Here is a 13,909-nt window from a genome sequence, read left to right on the forward strand (position 1 = left end):
ATCACTTTAAGCGAGACATAGTTACTCCTGCAGCTGCTCCCACTTTTTTAAGCCCTTTCTCTATATCCTTCTTGCTATGGCCACTCGTGCAGAAGCGAAATGCTACAACATGTCCACGTTAACGTTGTCTGAGTTACTGCAACGACGATATCCTCGAGTTTTCAAATAAATTTCGCAGAGTGACGAGGCATTTGGCTACCTTAAGAGAGTCATAGTTACTCGTGTCTGCTGCTCCCACATCTTTAGGCCTTTATCATTCTTCCTATGGCTGGGCCTTTATCATTCTTGCTATGGCCAGTCCTACAGACCCGATATGCCACTATATGTCCACCTGAACGTCGTCACAGTTACTCCCACTACGAGTTTCTCGAGTTAGCAAATGTACTTCGCCGGATAACGAGGCATTTGGCTACCTTAAGAGAGTCATAGTTACTGCGGCCAGCTTCTCCCCCTTCTTTGAATCTTTCCTCTCTTTAATTCGTTCTGTGTTCATTCCAGCAGAAGCAATATGCCACAACATGTCCAGCTTAACGTTGTCTGAGTTATTACAACGATGAGTTCCTAGAGTTTTCAAATAAATTTCACGGCGTGACGAGGCATTAGGGTACCTTAAGAGGGTCAAAGTTACTGCTGTCGGCTGCTTCCCCTTCTTTGAAATTTTCCTTTCTTTAATTCGTACTGTGGCAGTCCTTCAGAAGGGATATGCCACTACATGTCCACCTTAACGTTGTCTCAATTATTCCAACGACAAGCTCCACGAGATTTCAAATAAATTTCGCGGAGCGACGAGGCATTTGATCACTTTAAGCGAGACATAGTTACTCCTGCAGCTGCTCCCACTTTTTTAAGCCCTTTCTCTATATCCTTCTTGCTATGGCCACTCGTGCAGAAGCGAAATGCTACAACATGTCCACGTTAACGTTGTCTGAGTTACTGCAACGACGATATCCTCGAGTTTTCAAATAAATTTCGCAGAGTGACGAGGCATTTGGCTACCTTAAGAGAGTCATAGTTACTCGTGTCTGCTGCTCCCACATCTTTAGGCCTTTATCATTCTTACTATGGCTAGGCCTTTATCATTCTTGCTATGGCCAGTCCTACAGACCCGATATGCCACTATATGTCCACCTGAACGTCGTCACAGTTACTCCCACTACGAGTTTCTCGAGTTAGCAAATGTACTTCGCCGGATAACGAGGCATTTGGCTACCTTAAGAGAGTCATAGTTACTGCGGCCAGCTTCTCCCCCTTCTTTGAATCTTTCCTCTCTTTAATTCGTTCTGCGTTCATTCCAGCAGAAGCAATATGCCACAACATGTCCAGCTTAACGTTGTCTGAGTTATTACAACGATGAGTTCCTAGAGTTTTCAAATAAATTTCACGGCGTGACGAGGCATTAGGGTACCTTAAGAGGGTCAAAGTTACTGCTGTCGGCTGCTTCCCCTTCTTTGAAATTTTCCTTTCTTTAATTCGTACTGTGGCAGTCCTTCAGAAGGGATATGCCACTACATGTCCACCTTAACGTTGTCTCAATTATTCCAACGACAAGCTCCACGAGATTTCAAATAAATTTCGCGGAGCGACGAGGCATTTGATCACTTTAAGCGAGACATAGTTACTCCTGCAGCTGCTCCCACTTTTTTAAGCCCTTTCTCTATATCCTTCTTGCTATGGCCACTCGTGCAGAAGCGAAATGCTACAACATGTCCACGTTAACGTTGTCTGAGTTACTGCAACGACGATATCCTCGAGTTTTCAAATAAATTTCGCAGAGTGACGAGGCATTTGGCTACCTTAAGGGAGTCATAGTTACTCGTGTCTGCTGCTCCCACATCTTTAGGCCTTTATCATTCTTCCTATGGCTGGGCCTTTATCATTCTTGCTATGGCCAGTCCTACAGACCCGATATGCCACTATATGTCCACCTGAACGTCGTCACAGTTACTCCCACTACGAGTTTCTCGAGTTAGCAAATGTACTTCGCCGGATTACGAGGCATTTGGCTACCTTAAGAGATTCATAGTTACTGCGGCCAGCTTCTCCCCCTTCTTTGAATCTTTCCTCTCTTTAATTCGTTCTGTGTTCATTCCAGCAGAAGCAATATGCCACAACATGTCCAGCTTAACGTTGTCTGAGTTATTACAACGATGAGTTCCTAGAGTTTTCAAATAAATTTCACGGCGTGACGAGGCATTAGGGTACCTTAAGAGGGTCAAAGTTACTGCTGTCGGCTGCTTCCCCTTCTTTGAAATTTTCCTTTCTTTAATTCGTACTGTGGCAGTCCTTCAGAAGGGATATGCCACTACATGTCCACCTTAACGTTGTCTCAATTATTCCAACGACAAGCTCCACGAGATTTCAAATAAATTTCGCGGAGCGACGAGGCATTTGATCACTTTAAGCGAGACATAGTTACTCCTGCAGCTGCTCCCACTTTTTTAAGCCCTTTCTCTATATCCTTCTTGCTATGGCCACTCATGCAGAAGCGAAATGCTACAACATGTCCACGTTAACGTTGTCTGAGTTACTGCAACGACGATATCCTCGAGTTTTCAAATAAATTTCGCAGAGTGACGAGGCATTTGGCTACCTTAAGAGAGTCATAGTTACTCGTGTCTGCTGCTCCCACATCTTTAGGCCTTTATCATTCTTCCTATGGCTGGGCCTTTATCATTCTTGCTATGGCCAGTCCTACAGACCCGATATGCCACTATATGTCCACCTGAACGTCGTCACAGTTACTCCCACTACGAGTTTCTCGAGTTAGCAAATGTACTTCGCCGGATAACGAGGCATTTGGCTACCTTAAGAGAGTCATAGTTACTGCGGCCAGCTTCTCCCCCTTCTTTGAATCTTTCCTCTCTTTAATTCGTTCTGTGTTCATTCCAGCAGAAGCAATATGCCACAACATGTCCAGCTTAACGTTGTCTGAGTTATTACAACGATGAGTTCCTAGAGTTTTCAAATAAATTTCACGGCGTGACGAGGCATTAGGGTACCTTAAGAGGGTCAAAGTTACTGCTGTCGGCTGCTTCCCCTTCTTTGAAATTTTCCTTTCTTTAATTCGTACTGTGGCAGTCCTTCAGAAGGGATATGCCACTACATGTCCACCTTAACGTTGTCTCAATTATTCCAACGACAAGCTCCACGAGATTTCAAATAAATTTCGCGGAGCGACGAGGCATTTGATCACTTTAAGCGAGACATAGTTACTCCTGCAGCTGCTCCCACTTTTTTAAGCCCTTTCTCTATATCCTTCTTGCTATGGCCACTCGTGCAGAAGCGAAATGCTACAACATGTCCACGTTAACGTTGTCTGAGTTACTGCAACGACGATATCCTCGAGTTTTCAAATAAATTTCGCAGAGTGACGAGGCATTTGGCTACCTTAAGAGAGTCATAGTTACTCGTGTCTGCTGCTCCCACATCTTTAGGCCTTTATCATTCTTCCTATGGCTGGGCCTTTATCATTCTTGCTATGGCCAGTCCTACAGACCCGATATGCCACTATATGTCCACCTGAACGTCGTCACAGTTACTCCCACTACGAGTTTCTCGAGTTAGCAAATGTACTTCGCCGGATAACGAGGCATTTGGCTACCTTAAGAGAGTCATAGTTACTGCGGCCAGCTTCTCCCCCTTCTTTGAATCTTTCCTCTCTTTAATTCGTTCTGTGTTCATTCCAGCAGAAGCAATATGCCACAACATGTCCAGCTTAACGTTGTCTGAGTTATTACAACTATGAGTTCCTAGAGTTTTCAAATAAATTTCACGGCGTGACGAGGCATTAGGGTACCTTAAGAGGGTCAAAGTTACTGCTGTCGGCTGCTTCCCCTTCTTTGAAATTTTCCTTTCTTTAATTCGTACTGTGGCAGTCCTTCAGAAGGGATATGCCACTACATGTCCACCTTAACGTTGTCTCAATTATTCCAACGACAAGCTCCACGAGATTTCAAATAAATTTCGCGGAGCGACGAGGCATTTGATCACTTTAAGCGAGACATAGTTACTCCTGCAGCTGCTCCCACTTTTTTAAGCCCTTTCTCTATATCCTTCTTGCTATGGCCACTCGTGCAGAAGCGAAATGCTACAACATGTCCACGTTAACGTTGTCTGAGTTACTGCAACGACGATATCCTCGAGTTTTCAAATAAATTTCGCAGAGTGACGAGGCATTTGGCTACCTTAAGAGAGTCATAGTTACTCGTGTCTGCTGCTCCCACATCTTTAGGCCTTTATCATTCTTCCTATGGCTGGGCCTTTATCATTCTTGCTATGGCCAGTCCTACAGACCCGATATGCCACTATATGTCCACCTGAACGTCGTCACAGTTACTCCCACTACGAGTTTCTCGAGTTAGCAAATGTACTTCGCCGGATAACGAGGCATTTGGCTACCTTAAGAGAGTCATAGTTACTGCGGCCAGCTTCTCCCCCTTCTTTGAATCTTTCCTCTCTTTAATTCGTTCTGTGTTCATTCCAGCAGAAGCAATATGCCACAACATGTCCAGCTTAACGTTGTCTGAGTTATTACAACGATGAGTTCCTAGAGTTTTCAAATAAATTTCACGGCGTGACGAGGCATTAGGGTACCTTAAGAGGGTCAAAGTTACTGCTGTCGGCTGCTTCCCCTTCTTTGAAATTTTCCTTTCTTTAATTCGTACTGTGGCAGTCCTTCAGAAGGGATATGCCACTACATGTCCACCTTAACGTTGTCTCAATTATTCCAACGACAAGCTCCACGAGATTTCAAATAAATTTCGCGGAGCGACGAGGCATTTGATCACTTTAAGCGAGACATAGTTACTCCTGCAGCTGCTCCCACTTTTTTAAGCCCTTTCTCTATATCCTTCTTGCTATGGCCACTCGTGCAGAAGCGAAATGCTACAACATGTCCACGTTAACGTTGTCTGAGTTACTGCAACGACGATATCCTCGAGTTTTCAAATAAATTTCGCAGAGTGACGAGGTATTTGGCTACCTTAAGAGAGTCATAGTTACTCGTGTCTGCTGCTCCCACATCTTTAGGCCTTTATCATTCTTCCTATGGCTGGGCCTTTATCATTCTTGCTATGGCCAGTCCTACAGACCCGATATGCCACTATATGTCCACCTGAACGTCGTCACAGTTACTCCCACTACGAGTTTCTCGAGTTAGCAAATGTACTTCGCTGGATAACGAGGCATTTGGCTACCTTAAGAGAGTCATAGTTACTGCGGCCAGCTTCTCCCCCTTCTTTGAATCTTTCCTCTCTTTAATTCGTTCTGTGTTCATTCCAGCAGAAGCAATATGCCACAACATGTCCAGCTTAACGTTGTCTGAGTTATTACAACGATGAGTTCCTAGAGTTTTCAAATAAATTTCACGGCGTGACGAGGCATTAGGGTACCTTAAGAGGGTCAAAGTTACTGCTGTCGGCTGCTTCCCCTTCTTTGAAATTTTCCTTTCTTTAATTCGTACTGTGGCAGTCCTTCAGAAGGGATATGCCACTACATGTCCACCTTAACGTTGTCTCAATTATTCCAACGACAAGCTCCACGAGATTTCAAATAAATTTCGCGGAGCGACGAGGCATTTGATCACTTTAAGCGAGACATAGTTACTCCTGCAGCTGCTCCCACTTTTTTAAGCCCTTTCTCTATATCCTTCTTGCTATGGCCACTCGTGCAGAAGCGAAATGCTACAACATGTCCACGTTAACGTTGTCTGAGTTACTGCAACGACGATATCCTCGAGTTTTCAAATAAATTTCGCAGAGTGACGAGGCATTTGGCTACCTTAAGAGAGTCATAGTTACTCGTGTCTGCTGCTCCCACATCTTTAGGCCTTTATCATTCTTCCTATGGCTGGGCCTTTATCATTCTTGCTATGGCCAGTCCTACAGACCCGATATGCCACTATATGTCCACCTGAACGTCGTCACAGTTACTCCCACTACGAGTTTCTCGAGTTAGCAAATGTACTTCGCCGGATAACGAGGCATTTGGCTACCTTAAGAGAGTCATAGTTACTGCGGCCAGCTTCTCCCCCTTCTTTGAATCTTTCCTCTCTTTAATTCGTTCTGTGTTCATTCCAGCAGAAGCAATATGCCACAACATGTCCAGCTTAACGTTGTCTGAGTTATTACAACGATGAGTTCCTAGAGTTTTCAAATAAATTTCACGGCGTGACGAGGCATTAGGGTACCTTAAGAGGGTCAAAGTTACTGCTGTCGGCTGCTTCCCCTTCTTTGAAATTTTCCTTTCTTTAATTCGTACTGTGGCAGTCCTTCAGAAGGGATATGCCACTACATGTCCACCTTAACGTTGTCTCAATTATTCCAACGACAAGCTCCACGAGATTTCAAATAAATTTCGCGGAGCGACGAGGCATTTGATCACTTTAAGCGAGACATAGTTACTCCTGCAGCTGCTCCCACTTTTTTAAGCCCTTTCTCTATATCCTTCTTGCTATGGCCACTCGTGCAGAAGCGAAATGCTACAACATGTCCACGTTAACGTTGTCTGAGTTACTGCAACGACGATATCCTCGAGTTTTCAAATAAATTTCGCAGAGTGACGAGGCATTTGGCTACCTTAAGAGAGTCATAGTTACTCGTGTCTGCTGCTCCCACATCTTTAGGCCTTTATCATTCTTACTATGGCTAGGCCTTTATCATTCTTGCTATGGCCAGTCCTACAGACCCGATATGCCACTATATGTCCACCTGAACGTCGTCACAGTTACTCCCACTACGAGTTTCTCGAGTTAGCAAATGTACTTCGCCGGATAACGAGGCATTTGGCTACCTTAAGAGAGTCATAGTTACTGCGGCCAGCTTCTCCCCCTTCTTTGAATCTTTCCTCTCTTTAATTCGTTCTGTGTTCATTCCAGCAGAAGCAATATGCCACAACATGTCCAGCTTAACGTTGTCTGAGTTATTACAACGATGAGTTCCTAGAGTTTTCAAATAAATTTCACGGCGTGACGAGGCATTAGGGTACCTTAAGAGGGTCAAAGTTACTGCTGTCGGCTGCTTCCCCTTCTTTGAAATTTTCCTTTCTTTAATTCGTACTGTGGCAGTCCTTCAGAAGGGATATGCCACTACATGTCCACCTTAACGTTGTCTCAATTATTCCAACGACAAGCTCCACGAGATTTCAAATAAATTTCGCGGAGCGGCGAGGCATTTGATCACTTTAAGCGAGACATAGTTACTCCTGCAGCTGCTCCCACTTTTTTAAGCCCTTTCTCTATATCCTTCTTGCTATGGCCACTCGTGCAGAAGCGAAATGCTACAACATGTCCACGTTAACGTTGTCTGAGTTACTGCAACGACGATATCCTCGAGTTTTCAAATAAATTTCGCAGAGTGACGAGGCATTTGGCTACCTTAAGAGAGTCATAGTTACTCGTGTCTGCTGCTCCCACATCTTTAGGCCTTTATCATTCTTCCTATGGCTGGGCCTTTATCATTCTTGCTATGGCCAGTCCTACAGACCCGATATGCCACTATATGTCCACCTGAACGTCGTCACAGTTACTCCCACTACGAGTTTCTCGAGTTAGCAAATGTACTTCGCCGGATAACGAGGCATTTGGCTACCTTAAGAGAGTCATAGTTACTGCGGCCAGCTTCTCCCCCTTCTTTGAATCTTTCCTCTCTTTAATTCGTTCTGTGTTCATTCCAGCAGAAGCAATATGCCACAACATGTCCAGCTTAACGTTGTCTGAGTTATTACAACGATGAGTTCCTAGAGTTTTCAAATAAATTTCACGGCGTGACGAGGCATTAGGGTACCTTAAGAGGGTCAAAGTTACTGCTGTCGGCTGCTTCCCCTTCTTTGAAATTTTCCTTTCTTTAATTCGTACTGTGGCAGTCCTTCAGAAGGGATATGCCACTACATGTCCACCTTAACGTTGTCTCAATTATTCCAACGACAAGCTCCACGAGATTTCAAATAAATTTCGCGGAGCGACGAGGCATTTGATCACTTTAAGCGAGACATAGTTACTCCTGCAGCTGCTCCCACTTTTTTAAGCCCTTTCTCTATATCCTTCTTGCTATGGCCACTCGTGCAGAAGCGAAATGCTACAACATGTCCACGTTAACGTTGTCTGAGTTACTGCAACGACGATATCCTCGAGTTTTCAAATAAATTTCGCAGAGTGACGAGGCATTTGGCTACCTTAAGAGAGTCATAGTTACTCGTGTCTGCTGCTCCCACATCTTTAGGCCTTTATCATTCTTCCTATGGCTGGGCCTTTATCATTCTTGCTATGGCCAGTCCTACAGACCCGATATGCCACTATATGTCCACCTGAACGTCGTCACAGTTACTCCCACTACGAGTTTCTCGAGTTAGCAAATGTACTTCGCCGGATAACGAGGCATTTGGCTACCTTAAGAGAGTCATAGTTACTGCGGCCAGCTTCTCCCCCTTCTTTGAATCTTTCCTCTCTTTAATTCGTTCTGTGTTCATTCCAGCAGAAGCAATATGCCACAACATGTCCAGCTCAACGTTGTCTGAGTTATTACAACGATGAGTTCCTAGAGTTTTCAAATAAATTTCACGGCGTGACGAGGCATTAGGGTACCTTAAGAGGGTCAAAGTTACTGCTGTCGGCTGCTTCCCCTTCTTTGAAATTTTCCTTTCTTTAATTCGTACTGTGGCAGTCCTTCAGAAGGGATATGCCACTACATGTCCACCTTAACGTTGTCTCAATTATTCCAACGACAAGCTCCACGAGATTTCAAATAAATTTCGCGGAGCGACGAGGCATTTGATCACTTTAAGCGAGACATAGTTACTCCTGCAGCTGCTCCCACTTTTTTAAGCCCTTTCTCTATATCCTTCTTGCTATGGCCACTCGTGCAGAAGCGAAATGCTACAACATGTCCACGTTAACGTTGTCTGAGTTACTGCAACGACGATATCCTCGAGTTTTCAAATAAATTTCGCAGAGTGACGAGGCATTTGGCTACCTTAAGAGAGTCATAGTTACTCGTGTCTGCTGCTCCCACATCTTTAGGCCTTTATCATTCTTCCTATGGCTGGGCCTTTATCATTCTTGCTATGGCCAGTCCTACAGACCCGATATGCCACTATATGTCCACCTGAACGTCGTCACAGTTACTCCCACTACGAGTTTCTCGAGTTAGCAAATGTACTTCGCCGGATAACGAGGCATTTGGCTACCTTAAGAGAGTCATAGTTACTGCGGCCAGCTTCTCCCCCTTCTTTGAATCTTTCCTCTCTTTAATTCGTTCTGTGTTCATTCCAGCAGAAGCAATATGCCACAACATGTCCAGCTTAACGTTGTCTGAGTTATTACAACGATGAGTTCCTAGAGTTTTCAAATAAATTTCACGGCGTGACGAGGCATTAGGGTACCTTAAGAGGGTCAAAGTTACTGCTGTCGGCTGCTTCCCCTTCTTTGAAATTTTCCTTTCTTTAATTCGTACTGTGGCAGTCCTTCAGAAGGGATATGCCACTACATGTCCACCTTAACGTTGTCTCAATTATTCCAACGACAAGCTCCACGAGATTTCAAATAAATTTCGCGGAGCGACGAGGCATTTGATCACTTTAAGCGAGACATAGTTACTCCTGCAGCTGCTCCCACTTTTTTAAGCCCTTTCTCTATATCCTTCTTGCTATGGCCACTCGTGCAGAAGCGAAATGCTACAACATGTCCACGTTAACGTTGTCTGAGTTACTGCAACGACGATATCCTCGAGTTTTCAAATAAATTTCGCAGAGTGACGAGGCATTTGGCTACCTTAAGAGAGTCATAGTTACTCGTGTCTGCTGCTCCCACATCTTTAGGCCTTTATCATTCTTCCTATGGCTGGGCCTTTATCATTCTTGCTATGGCCAGTCCTACAGACCCGATATGCCACTATATGTCCACCTGAACGTCGTCACAGTTACTCCCACTACGAGTTTCTCGAGTTAGCAAATGTACTTCGCCGGATAACGAGGCATTTGGCTACCTTAAGAGAGTCATAGTTACTGCGGCCAGCTTCTCCCCCTTCTTTGAATCTTTCCTCTCTTTAATTCGTTCTGTGTTCATTCCAGCAGAAGCAATATGCCACAACATGTCCAGCTTAACGTTGTCTGAGTTATTACAACGATGAGTTCCTAGAGTTTTCAAATAAATTTCACGGCGTGACGAGGCATTAGGGTACCTTAAGAGGGTCAAAGTTACTGCTGTCGGCTGCTTCCCCTTCTTTGAAATTTTCCTTTCTTTAATTCGTACTGTGGCAGTCCTTCAGAAGGGATATGCCACTACATGTCCACCTTAACGTTGTCTCAATTATTCCAACGACAAGCTCCACGAGATTTCAAATAAATTTCGCGGAGCGACGAGGCATTTGATCACTTTAAGCGAGACATAGTTACTCCTGCAGCTGCTCCCACTTTTTTAAGCCCTTTCTCTATATCCTTCTTGCTATGGCCACTCGTGCAGAAGCGAAATGCTACAACATGTCCACGTTAACGTTGTCTGAGTTACTGCAACGACGATATCCTCGAGTTTTCAAATAAATTTCGCAGAGTGACGAGGCATTTGGCTACCTTAAGAGAGTCATAGTTACTCGTGTCTGCTGCTCCCACATCTTTAGGCCTTTATCATTCTTCCTATGGCTGGGCCTTTATCATTCTTGCTATGGCCAGTCCTACAGACCCGATATGCCACTATATGTCCACCTGAACGTCGTCACAGTTACTCCCACTACGAGTTTCTCGAGTTAGCAAATGTACTTCGCCGGATAACGAGGCATTTGGCTACCTTAAGAGAGTCATAGTTACTGCGGCCAGCTTCTCCCCCTTCTTTGAATCTTTCCTCTCTTTAATTCGTTCTGTGTTCATTCCAGCAGAAGCAATATGCCACAACATGTCCAGCTTAACGTTGTCTGAGTTATTACAACGATGAGTTCCTAGAGTTTTCAAATAAATTTCACGGCGTGACGAGGCATTAGGGTACCTTAAGAGGGTCAAAGTTACTGCTGTCGGCTGCTTCCCCTTCTTTGAAATTTTCCTTTCTTTAATTCGTACTGTGGCAGTCCTTCAGAAGGGATATGCCACTACATGTCCACCTTAACGTTGTCTCAATTATTCCAACGACAAGCTCCACGAGATTTCAAATAAATTTCGCGGAGCGACGAGGCATTTGATCACTTTAAGCGAGACATAGTTACTCCTGCAGCTGCTCCCACTTTTTTAAGCCCTTTCTCTATATCCTTCTTGCTATGGCCACTCATGCAGAAGCGAAATGCTACAACATGTCCACGTTAACGTTGTCTGAGTTACTGCAACGACGATATCCTCGAGTTTTCAAATAAATTTCGCAGAGTGACGAGGCATTTGGCTACCTTAAGAGAGTCATAGTTACTCGTGTCTGCTGCTCCCACATCTTTAGGCCTTTATCATTCTTCCTATGGCTGGGCCTTTATCATTCTTGCTATGGCCAGTCCTACAGACCCGATATGCCACTATATGTCCACCTGAACGTCGTCACAGTTACTCCCACTACGAGTTTCTCGAGTTAGCAAATGTACTTCGCCGGATAACGAGGCATTTGGCTACCTTAAGAGAGTCATAGTTACTGCGGCCAGCTTCTCCCCCTTCTTTGAATCTTTCCTCTCTTTAATTCGTTCTGTGTTCATTCCAGCAGAAGCAATATGCCACAACATGTCCAGCTTAACGTTGTCTGAGTTATTACAACGATGAGTTCCTAGAGTTTTCAAATAAATTTCACGGCGTGACGAGGCATTAGGGTACCTTAAGAGGGTCAAAGTTACTGCTGTCGGCTGCTTCCCCTTCTTTGAAATTTTCCTTTCTTTAATTCGTACTGTGGCAGTCCTTCAGAAGGGATATGCCACTACATGTCCACCTTAACGTTGTCTCAATTATTCCAACGACAAGCTCCACGAGATTTCAAATAAATTTCGCGGAGCGACGAGGCATTTGATCACTTTAAGCGAGACATAGTTACTCCTGCAGCTGCTCCCACTTTTTTAAGCCCTTTCTCTATATCCTTCTTGCTATGGCCACTCATGCAGAAGCGAAATGCTACAACATGTCCACGTTAACGTTGTCTGAGTTACTGCAACGACGATATCCTCGAGTTTTCAAATAAATTTCGCAGAGTGACGAGGCATTTGGCTACCTTAAGAGAGTCATAGTTACTCGTGTCTGCTGCTCCCACATCTTTAGGCCTTTATCATTCTTCCTATGGCTGGGCCTTTATCATTCTTGCTATGGCCAGTCATACAGACCCGATATGCCACTATATGTCCACCTGAACGTCGTCACAGTTACTCCCACTACGAGTTTCTCGAGTTAGCAAATGTACTTCGCCGGATAAAGAGGCATTTGGCTACCTTAAGAGAGTCATAGTTACTGCGGCCAGCTTCTCCCCCTTCTTTGAATCTTTCCTCTCTTTAATTCGTTCTGTGTTCATTCCAGCAGAAGCAATATGCCACAACATGTCCAGCTTAACGTTGTCTGAGTTATTACAACGATGAGTTCCTAGAGTTTTCAAATAAATTTCACGGCGTGACGAGGCATTAGGGTACCTTAAGAGGGTCAAAGTTACTGCTGTCGGCTGCTTCCCCTTCTTTGAAATTTTCCTTTCTTTAATTCGTACTGTGGCAGTCCTTCAGAAGGGATATGCCACTACATGTCCACCTTAACGTTGTCTCAATTATTCCAACGACAAGCTCCACGAGATTTCAAATAAATTTCGCGGAGCGACGAGGCATTTGATCACTTTAAGCGAGACATAGTTACTCCTGCAGCTGCTCCCACTTTTTTAAGCCCTTTCTCTATATCCTTCTTGCTATGGCCACTCGTGCAGAAGCGAAATGCTACAACATGTCCACGTTAACGTTGTCTGAGTTACTGCAACGACGATATCCTCGAGTTTTCAAATAAATTTCGCAGAGTGACGAGGCATTTGGCTACCTTAAGAGAGTCATAGTTACTCGTGTCTGCTGCTCCCACATCTTTAGGCCTTTATCATTCTTCCTATGGCTGGGCCTTTATCATTCTTGCTATGGCCAGTCCTACAGACCCGATATGCCACTATATGTCCACCTGAACGTCGTCACAGTTACTCCCACTACGAGTTTCTCGAGTTAGCAAATGTACTTCGCCGGATAACGAGGCATTTGGCTACCTTAAGAGAGTCATAGTTACTGCGGCCAGCTTCTCCCCCTTCTTTGAATCTTTCCTCTCTTTAATTCGTTCTGTGTTCATTCCAGCAGAAGCAATATGCCACAACATGTCCAGCTTAACGTTGTCTGAGTTATTACAACGATGAGTTCCTAGAGTTTTCAAATAAATTTCACGGCGTGACGAGGCATTAGGGTACCTTAAGAGGGTCAAAGTTACTGCTGTCGGCTGCTTCCCCTTCTTTGAAATTTTCCTTTCTTTAATTCGTACTGTGGCAGTCCTTCAGAAGGGATATGCCACTACATGTCCACCTTAACGTTGTCTCAATTATTCCAACGACAAGCTCCACGAGATTTCAAATAAATTTCGCGGAGCGACGAGGCATTTGATCACTTTAAGCGAGACATAGTTACTCCTGCAGCTGCTCCCACTTTTTTAAGCCCTTTCTCTATATCCTTCTTGCTATGGCCACTCGTGCAGAAGCGAAATGCTACAACATGTCCACGTTAACGTTGTCTGAGTTACTGCAACGACGATATCCTCGAGTTTTCAAATAAATTTCGCAGAGTGACGAGGCATTTGGCTACCTTAAGAGAGTCATAGTTACTCGTGTCTGCTGCTCCCACATCTTTAGGCCTTTATCATTCTTCCTATGGCTGGGCCTTTATCATTCTTGCTATGGCCAGTCCTACAGACCCGATATGCCACTATATGTCCACCTGAACGTCGTCACAGTTACTCCCACTAC

This window comes from Schistocerca nitens, chromosome 5, assembly GCF_023898315.1.
Source record: "Schistocerca nitens isolate TAMUIC-IGC-003100 chromosome 5, iqSchNite1.1, whole genome shotgun sequence".
Classification (NCBI taxonomy): domain Eukaryota; kingdom Metazoa; phylum Arthropoda; class Insecta; order Orthoptera; family Acrididae; genus Schistocerca; species Schistocerca nitens.